The sequence below is a fragment of the Aegilops tauschii genome, chromosome 5 (genome assembly GCF_002575655.3).
Source record: "Aegilops tauschii subsp. strangulata cultivar AL8/78 chromosome 5, Aet v6.0, whole genome shotgun sequence".
Classification (NCBI taxonomy): Eukaryota; Viridiplantae; Streptophyta; class Magnoliopsida; order Poales; family Poaceae; genus Aegilops; species Aegilops tauschii.
This window is the reverse complement of record NC_053039.3, coordinates 297,301,069-297,311,097: the sequence shown is the minus strand read 5'-3', so window position 1 is coordinate 297,311,097 and position 10,029 is coordinate 297,301,069.

The window sequence follows — 10,029 nt, the reverse complement described above, 5'->3', positions numbered from 1 at the left end:
CCCAATCTAGTTATGAAGATAGTTCTGCACGCAACGCTGATAAGTCGCCTGTGCACACTTGATTCCAAAGGGCATAGACACATAGCAGAAGGCTCCAAAGGGAGTGATGAACGCCTTCTTCTCCTGGTCCTTAACTGCCATTTTGATCTGATGATATCCAGAATAAGCATCCAAGAAACTTAGGCGCTCACAACCCACCGTAGCATCAATAATTTAATCAATACGGGGAAGGGAAAAAGGATCAGCCGGACACGCCTTGTTCAAGTACGTGTAGTCCACACACATCCGCCAGGTGCCGTTCTTCTTGAGTATGAGGACCGGGTTAGCTAACCACTCTGGGTGAAAGACTTCAACAATAAACCCGGCCGCCAAGAGCCGGGCCACCTCTTCACCAATAGCTTTCCGCCTCTCTTCATTAAACCGCCGAAGGAACTGCCTGAACGGCTTAAATTTCGGATCAACATTGAGAGTGTGCTCAGCGAGTTATCTAGGTACACCTGGCATGTCAAAAGGTTTCCATGCGAAGATGTCCCTATTCTCACGGATGAACTCGATGAGCGCGCTTTCCTATTTTGGATCCAGATTGGCACTGATGCTAAACTGCTGAGATGAGTCACCTGGAACGAAATCAACAAGTTTAGTCTCATCAGCCGACTTAAATTTCATTGCCGGCTCATGCTCCGTAGTCGGCTTTTTCAGAGAGGTCATATCTGTTGGGTCAACATTGTCTTTGTAAAACTTCAACTCCTCCGTTGCACAAACAGATTCTGCATAAGCTGCATCACCCTCCTCACACTCCAGGGCCACCTTCCGGCTGCCGTGAACCGTAATGGTCCCATTATGACCCGGCATCTTGAGCTGTAAATACACGTAACACGGCCATGCCATGAACTTGGCGTAAGCCGGCCGCCCAAATATGGCATGGTATGGACTTCGTATCTTGACCACCTGAAAGGTCAATTTTTCCACCCTGTAGTTGTGCTCATCTACAAAGGCCACTTCCAACTCGATCTTGCTGACTGGATAAGCCGACTTACCAGGTACCACACCATGGAAGATAGTGTTTGACTGGCTGAGATTCTTATCAATCAACCCCATACGACGGAACGTCTCATAATAGAGGATGTTGATGCTGCTGCCTCCATCCATGAGCACTTTAGTGAACTTATATCCTCCCACCTGAGGAGCCACCACCAAGGCCAAATGACCCAGATTATCCACCCGGGGAGGGTGGTCCTCCCTACTCCACACTATAGGCTGCTCAGACCACCGCAAGTAGCGTGGAACCGCCGGCTCAACAGCATTCACAGCCCTCTTATGAAGCTTCTGATCTCGCTTACACAGACTGGTGGTAAACACATGATACTTTCCACCGCTAAGCTGCTTTGGATTGGTCTGATAACCCCCCTGCTGCTGTTGATGACCCTGGCCAGACTGCTGATTAAAGCCCCCTTGACCGTTCTGAGGATTAGAATTTGAGCCGCCGTCCGGGCCATGAAAGCCGCCGGCGCCTGAGCCGCCGCCCGGGCCATTGTAATTCTTAAAAGCCTTCATGATTGCACAATCCTTCCAAAGATGGGTAGCTGGCTTCTCTCTAGAGCCATGCCTTGGACAAGGCTCATTCAACAGCTGCTCCAGCGTCGGGCCTGACCCGCCGGCTCGGGGAGGGGGCCTCCCCTTGCGTCGCTGGTTATTACCTTGTGAGTTGGAGTTGGCTACGAACTCTAGGCTGCCATCGGCCTTGCGCTTGCCACCTCCTTGGTTCCCCGGGTTATGCTGAGGACCCTTGCCATTGCCATTCTTCTTTCCCTTCCCTGTCCTTTCATCATCTGAAGCGGGGTCCTTGGTACCATCAGAATCGGCGTACTTGACAAGAGCCGCCATCAGTGTACCCATATCATTGCAGTCGCGCTTAAGCCGCCCGAGTTTCATCTTCAGGGGCACGAAACGACAATTCTGTTCCAACATTAAGACTGCAGAGCCGGCATCCATCTTATCAGAGGAATGTATTACCTCCTTAACCCGGCGAACCCAATGTGTCGTAGACTCACCCTCCTGCTGCTTGTAGTTAGTCAAATCCATAATTGACATAGACTGCCTACAAGTATCCTTGAAGTTTTGGATGAACCGGGCCTTCAGCTCAGCCCAAGACCCAATGGAATTCGGTGGTAGCCCTTTCAACCAAGTGCGGGCAGTCCCATCCAACATCATGGTGAAGTATTTGGCCATTGCCGCTTCACTGACCTCCAGCAGTTCCATGGCCATCTCGTAACTCTCGATCCAGGCTGCGGGTTGTAAGTCGGCCGTGTAATTAGGCACCTTCCTAGGGCCTTTGAAGTCCTTGGGTAGACGTTCCTTGCGGATAGCTGGTACTAAACAAGGGACACCCGCAGTCCTGGTAGGGATACCCACGTCGACGGAAGTCGTCGGATAAGCCGGGGGAGTCTGGTAAGCCGTCAACTGAGGCACCTGCTCCGCCTCTTGCCGCACCCTGTCTTGGTCTGCTGCGTGAAAGGCTCCATTATGAGCCAGACCATGGCCAGGGGGCGGGTCATGGCGTCGGACGTTACTTGAGCCGGTCGCTGAGACCATGTGTCTGCTGTAACTCGGGCTCTGGCCTGGACGAGGGGTCGAGTGAATCCTGTCCCGGCTATAGGAGTACGCCTCTTGTTGCGCCAGTGCTGTCTGAAGGAGTTCCCTGACCCGGCGGGTTTCAATAGCCGTCGGAGAGTCGCCGTCAATTGGGAGAGCCGCCAGCCGCGCTGCCGCGGCGACCATGTTCTCCAGCGGGTTAGCATAATGACCCGGTGGTATTGGTACGTACTGAGGCGGGGCAGGGGGCGCCTGGGGAGGCCCCATCACTTGTGGCTGAATTAGGGTCCCAGACCCGGGCACTATGACCCCTGGCGGGTTACTAGACCCTGCACCTGGCATGTTGAAGAGGTTTCGTGGATCGTAAACCGGAGGGAGCCGAGATTGGGCCTTTTGATGCCTCCTTCTCATGACCTCATTGGACGCGTTCTGATCCATCGTGAGCCGGAAGGACTGCGCCTGGATCAACTGAGTTTGGGCGTCGAGAGCCGCCCTCTCCGCAGCCATCCTGATCCCTTCCGCTGTCAGATCCTCCTTAGCTTTCACTATATCTAACTTTAAGTGTGCCACCTCCGCATCATGCTGAGCTTGATCTGTCGGGTCAACGGCGGTGGTTAACAGGGCCGTCATCTTGTCCGTGAGATCCATTAGCACCTGAGCCGGTGAGGGCACCGGGTTTCCCGCTCCAGCAGCAGGGTTCTGAACAGGCTGCGCACCGGCCATGAAGATTCCGACCCAGCTTGGCGGCTCAAACGGGTCCGGAATACTGTCACCATCGGAACAACCCATGAGCCTGCCATCTTGAAGTTGATACAATGAGTTTGACTCATCGGTGGACGACTCGCCGTCAGAGCCGGCGGCCGTCTCATCACCAGATCCAGATCGATCGGAGAGCCCTCCATGGATACATCCCACAAAAGCATGCTTCAAGGCAGGCCGGGCCTGGGCGGGTCGTGCACGCTGAGCCGTCTCGACGAGATCGGCGCAGAGATCCGGCTCAGGGCCCAGCTCACCAATCTTGCCAATGAAAACATGAATTCCGCCGAAGGGGACCCGGTACCCGTACTCAATTGAGCCGGCGTCGGGGCCCCAGTTTGCATCGTCGATGTAGAGCTTGCCGCGACGACTCTTGGTCATCCGGCCCATAGCGTATCCCTTGAGCCCTTCGAAGCTGCCCTTCAAGAACTCAAATCCACCGTGCGCTGGCCCCACGGTGGGCGCCAACTGTCGTGGAATTGTCACGGCAGATGTCCTCAAGCTAGGACTTAGTCGTGGAGCCATCGCTGCTAGGAAGCTTGAAGGGGTTAACGGGACAAGGAACACGAGGGTTTATACTGGTTCGGCCCCTTACGGTGAAGGTAAAAGCCTACGTCCAGTTGAGGTGGTATTGATTAAGGTTTCGATGACCAGGGAGCTTAACTGCTGTATCTGGCTCTCGATGAGATCTTTCTTGCCCCTAAACCGCTGCCGGGTCGTCCCTTTATATAGGGAGGCTGACGCCCAGCAGCTCTCAGAGTCCCGGCCGGCTCATAAGAGTGTCCGGCTCGGACTCTCAACTATTCTTGCCTTACACTACAAGTTCTACCATGATAATGATTGTAACTACGGTCCTTAAGCCATATCCGGGTCTTAAGCCCATCTTTGGCCCACCGTCTTCAATCTTGGCGCCGGGCTTCTGGCAATGACCATTATGAGTAACCCGGCCCCTCCTGGCGGGTGACTCTAAGGTCTATATCCTCAACACTTTTGGTTTATGTAATGCACCTACTACCTTTCAAAGATGTATGACTGCTATATTCTCTAACTTTTGTGAAAAGATTGTTGAGGTTTTCATGGATGATTTTTTCGTTTACGGAACTTCTTTTGATGATTGCTTAAGCAACCTTGATCGAGTTTTGCAGAGATGCAAGCAAACTAATCTTGTCTTGAATTGGGAGAAGTGCCACTTTATGGTTAATGAAGGTATTGTCTTGGGACATAAAATTTCTGAACGAGGTATTGAGGTGGATAAAGCTAAAGTTGATGCAATTGAGAAAATGCCATGTCCTAAAGATATCAAAGGTATTCATAGTTTCCTCGGTCATGCTGGTTTCTATAGGAGATTTATTAAAGACTTCTCTAAAATTTCTAGGCCTCTTACAAATCTTTTACAAAAGGACGTTCCATTTGTTTTTGATGATGATTGTGTAGAAGCCTTTAAACACTTAAGAAAGCCTTAATTTCTGCACCTATTGTTCAACCACCTGATTGGAACTTGCCTTATGAAATTATCTGTGATGCTAGTGATTATGCTGTTGGTGCTGTTCTAGGACAAAGAATTGATAAGAAATTAAATGTTATTCCTCATGCTAGTAAAACTCTAGACAGTGCCCAACACAATTATGCTACTACTGAAAAAGAATTTTTAGCAATGGTGTTTGCTTGTGATAAATTCAGATCTTACATTGTTGATTCTAAAGTGATTGTTCACACTCATCATGCTGCTATAAAATATCTTATGGAAAAGAAGATCCTAAACCTAGACTCATTAGGTGGGTTATCTTGCTACAAGAATTTGACTTACATATCACTGATAGAAAGGGAGCTGAGAACCCCATAGCTGATAACTTGTCTAGGTTAGAAAATATTCTTGATGACCCACAACCCATTAATAAAAGTTTTCCTGATGAACAATTAGCTGCAATAAATGTTTCTCATAACACTCCCTGGTATGCTGACTATGCTAATTATATTGTTGCTAAATATATACCACCTAGCTTCACATACCAACAAAAGGAAAAAATTCTTCTACGATTTAAAACATTACTTTTGGGATGACCCACATCTTTATAAAGAAGGCGTAGATGGTATTATTAGACGTTGTGTACCTGAGCATGAATAGGGACAAATCCTACGGAAATGTCACTCCGAAGCTTATGGAGGGCATCATGCGGGAGACATAACTTCTCACAAGGTATTGCCATCTGGTTTTTATTGGCCTACAATCTTCAAGGATACCCGTAAGTTTGTTTTATCTTGTGATGAATGTCAAAGAATTGGTAATATTGGTGAGCGTCAAGAAATGCCTATGAATTATTCACTTGTTGTTGAACCATTTGATGTTTGGGGTTTTGATTACACGGGACCTTTTCCTTCCTCTAATGGGTATTCTCATATTTTGGTTGCCGTTGATTATGTTACTAAGTGGGTAGAAGCTATTCCAACTAGTAGTGCTGATCACAACACCTCTATTAAAATGCTTAAGGAAGTTATTTTCCCAAGGTTTGCAGTCCCTAGATATTTAATGACTGATGGTGGTTCACATTTTATTCATAGTGCTTTCTGTAAAATGCTTGCTAAGTATGATGTTAACCATAGAATTGCATCCTCCTATCATCCCCAGTCTAGTGGTCAAGTTGAACTTAGCAATAGAAAAATAAAATTAATTTTACAAAAAACTAATAATAGGTCCCGAAAGAATTGGTCTAATAAATTAGATGATGCACTTTGGGCTTATAGAACATCATATAAAAATCCTATGGGTATGTCTCCTTATAAAATGGTTTATGGAAAAGCTTGTCATTTGCCTCTTGAGTTAGAACATAAAGCATATTGGGCAATTAAAGAACTCAACTATGATTTCAAACTTGCCGGTGAAAAGAGGTTATTTGATATCAGCTCACTAGATGAATGGAGAGCCCAAGCTTATGAAAATGCCAAGTTATTTAAAGAAAAAGTTAAAAGATGGCATGACAAAAGAATCCAAAAGCATGAGTTCAAAGTTGGCGAATATGTTCTTTTGTACAACTCTCGTTTCAGATTCTTCGCAGGAAAACTCCTCTCCAAATGGGAAGGACCCTATGTTATTGAGGAGGTTTATCGATCTGGAGCCATCAAAATAAATAATGTCCAAGGTACTAACACGAAGGTTGACAATGGGCAAAGAATAAAACATTATGTCTCAGTTATGCCCATTAATGTTGAAAGCAATATTATCCAAACTATGACACCGAAAGAACACATAAAGGAGACCTTCCGGAATACTACAGAATCGTGAAAAAGGAGGAGGTACGTGATACGGTAAGTAAACGGACTCCGAAAAATCTGCAAAAATATTTTTTGTCAGTTTTGGAATATATTAAAAATTAGGAAAATAAGAAACAACCAAGAAGGTAACCCTGGCGGGCACAAGACACCAGGGCGCGCCTGGTAGGCGCGCCCGGGTGGGTTGTGCCCACCTCGGGTACCTTCCGGACTCCGTTTTTCTTCCGTTTGCTTGTTTCCAAAGATAAAAAATCTTTATATACCCCCCAAACCTATTGACCACTGTATCACGAAGAAAATCTTCTGTTTTCTTTTCTTGCTGTTTTCCGACAGATCTAATTCACCATGGCTGCTTCAAGCTCCTCCAAGGACAAGTTCTTCGAGAACGTCATCAACCCATATTTGCGGGAGGTGATGCAGCACCCTCAAGCTATCGAGATGCGTGAGGGGGTGCTCCACATCCGCGATGTACAAGGTCCCAAAGGGACGGGAACCGTGGAGGCCAGGCTTGAAGCTATCGAGCAGGAGGTCTTCAGGTGCAAGGGGATGGTGGAACATGGACTCAATGCCAATCACCTCATGATCGCGGACTACACCCGTGATCTCAAGGTGGATGGCAAGTCCATGAAGGACATCGTCTTCACCTTCAACGAGCAAATCAACTTTCTACAAAGCCAGATCTATGATCTCCAAAACCAAGTCTTTGAATATGAGGCAAGGTTTAAAGGTATGAGTTTGGCTGCCAGTTGCAGGACCCGTGAGACCCAATCTTCCTTATATGACGGTGAGCCCTTGCCATGGAAACCCGAGGATAAGATTGCTACCACTTCATCACCACCACCTCCTTCTTCATCACCAAAGGAAACTTGAGTATTGGGTATGGGCACTCCCCTTGGCTTGTGCCAAGCTTGGGGGAGGTGCCCCGTGTAACGCCCACGATGCGGCTATATCTCCCACGTGTCGAGGCACGACTTAGAGGCATAACCGCATAGTGGTTTTGTCGCAAGAAGGGTCATCTTCACACAATCCCATGTAATGAACAAGAATGGGATAAAGAGTTGGCTTACAATCGACACTTCACACAATACATAAATATAAATCATACATCATCCAAAATACATACATATAGACCGACTACGGTCAAAATCCAGATGAAAATAAGACAACCCCAAATGCTAGGTCCCCGATCGTCCCAACTGGGCTCCACTACTGATCATCAGGAAAAGACACATAGTAACGACCACGTTCCTCATCGAACTCCCACTTGAGATTGATCCCATCATTTGCACTGGCATCATCGGCACCTGCAACTGTTTTGGTAGAATCTGTGAGTCACGAGGACTCAGCAATCTCACACCCGCGAGATCAAGACTATTTAAACTTATAGGAAAAGGTTGGTGTAATGAGGTGGAGCTGCAACGGCGATAAGCATATATGGTGGCTAACATACGCAAAAGAGAGTGAGAAGAGAAGCAATGGAACGGTCGTCAACTAGCAATGACCAAGAAGTGATCCTGAACTCCTACTTACGTCATTCATAACTCAGACCGTGTTCACTTCCCGGAATCCGCCGAGAAGAGACCATCACGGCTACACACACGGTTGATGTATTTTAATTGGGTCAAGTGACAAGTTCTCTACAACCGGACATTAACAAATTCCCATCTGCCTCATAACCGCGGGCATGGCTTTCGAAAGATAATACCCTGCAGGGGTGTCCCAACTTAGCCCATCATAAACTCTCACGGTCAACGAAGGATAAACCTTCTCCCGGAAAGACCCGATCAGTCTCGGAATCCCGGTTTACAAGACATTTCGACAATGGTAAAACAAGACCAGCAAAGCCGCCCGAATGTGCCGACAAATCCCGATAGGAGCTGCACATATCTCGTTCTCAGGGCACACCGGATAAGTCAAGCTACGAGTAAAACCAGACCTCGAGTTTCCCCGAGGTGGCCCCGCGGGCTGCTCGGTTTGGACCAACACTCGAAGGAGCACTGGCCCGAGGGGTTAAAATAAAGATGACCCTCGGGCTCGCGAAAACCCGGGGGAAAAGGCTTAGGTGGCAAATGGTAAAACCAAGGTTGGGCCTTGCTGGAGGAGTTTTATTCAAGGCGAACTGTCAAGGGGGTCCCATAAATCACCCGACCGCATAAGGAACGCAAACTCAAGGAACATAATACCGGTATGACAGAAACTAGGGTGGCAAGAGTGGAACAAAACACCAGGCATAAGGCCGAGCCTTCCACCCTTTTACCAAATATATGATGCATTAATTAAATAAGAGATATTGTGATATCCCCACATATCCATGTTCCAACATGGAACAAACTTCAACTTCACTTGCAACTAGCAACGCTATAAGAAGGGCTGAGCAAAAGCGGTAACTTAGCCAAACAACGTTTTGCTAGGAAAGGATGGTTAGGGGCTGACATGGCAATATGGGAGACATGATATAGCAAGTGGTAGGTAGCGCAGCATGGCAATAGAGCGAACAACTAGCAAAGCAAAGATAGAAGTGATTTCGAGGGGTGGTCATCTTGCCTGCAAGGTTCTCAGAGTTGTCGAAAGCTTGATCCTCGTAAGCATACTCAACAGGTTCCTCGTTCACAAACTCGTCTCCCGGCTCTACCCAAGACAGGAACACAAGCAAACGGAACCACAATCAATTACGAGAAATGCACAAGCAACATGATGCAAAACATGTATGATATGCGAGATATGATATGCGATGCATATGCGTGCTCCAGGAGGAAAATGATGAACAAGGCAGTAACTTGGAAAACCAATCATGCCACTGGAAAGATGAGATGATTTCGGTCGAAATCGATATAAAGATCACCGGAAACGGATGCACGGTTTGCAAATGGCAAGCAAAACAAGAATGACACGAATCTGCGATTAACAGCATGGTAGCACTTAAAATGCAACAAGTAACAATGCTACAGCACCCCAACATAGCAACAAAGCATATGGAAGTAATCTACAGGAGATGCTTGACAAAAGATGAACACTGAGCTACGGCTATTTCACAACATAACAGGCTCAAACAAGTATGGCAAAAGTGCAAAAGATAACAGGATCACAGACTTCGTGAAATTACTGGACATGGCAGAAAACAGCATCAGGTAGCAATGTTCAGAGCACGAAATCAACATGCTACAGGAACTTCACATAGCAAAACAAGGCATGGTGGCAAGCATGTAAACATAGCAAGTTTCGTTAACAGGTTTCAGACTTGGCAGAAAACAGAGCATGGGAGAAATAATAATATGAAGGCATGTTGGTGAGATTGATGCACTCACCACAAAGCAATGCATGACAAAACAAGCATACCTACAGCCAGATGGCATGTTTATGAAGCTAACCATGGCAATAGCAAAAGCATAGCATGTATGGATCAACTACAACAAG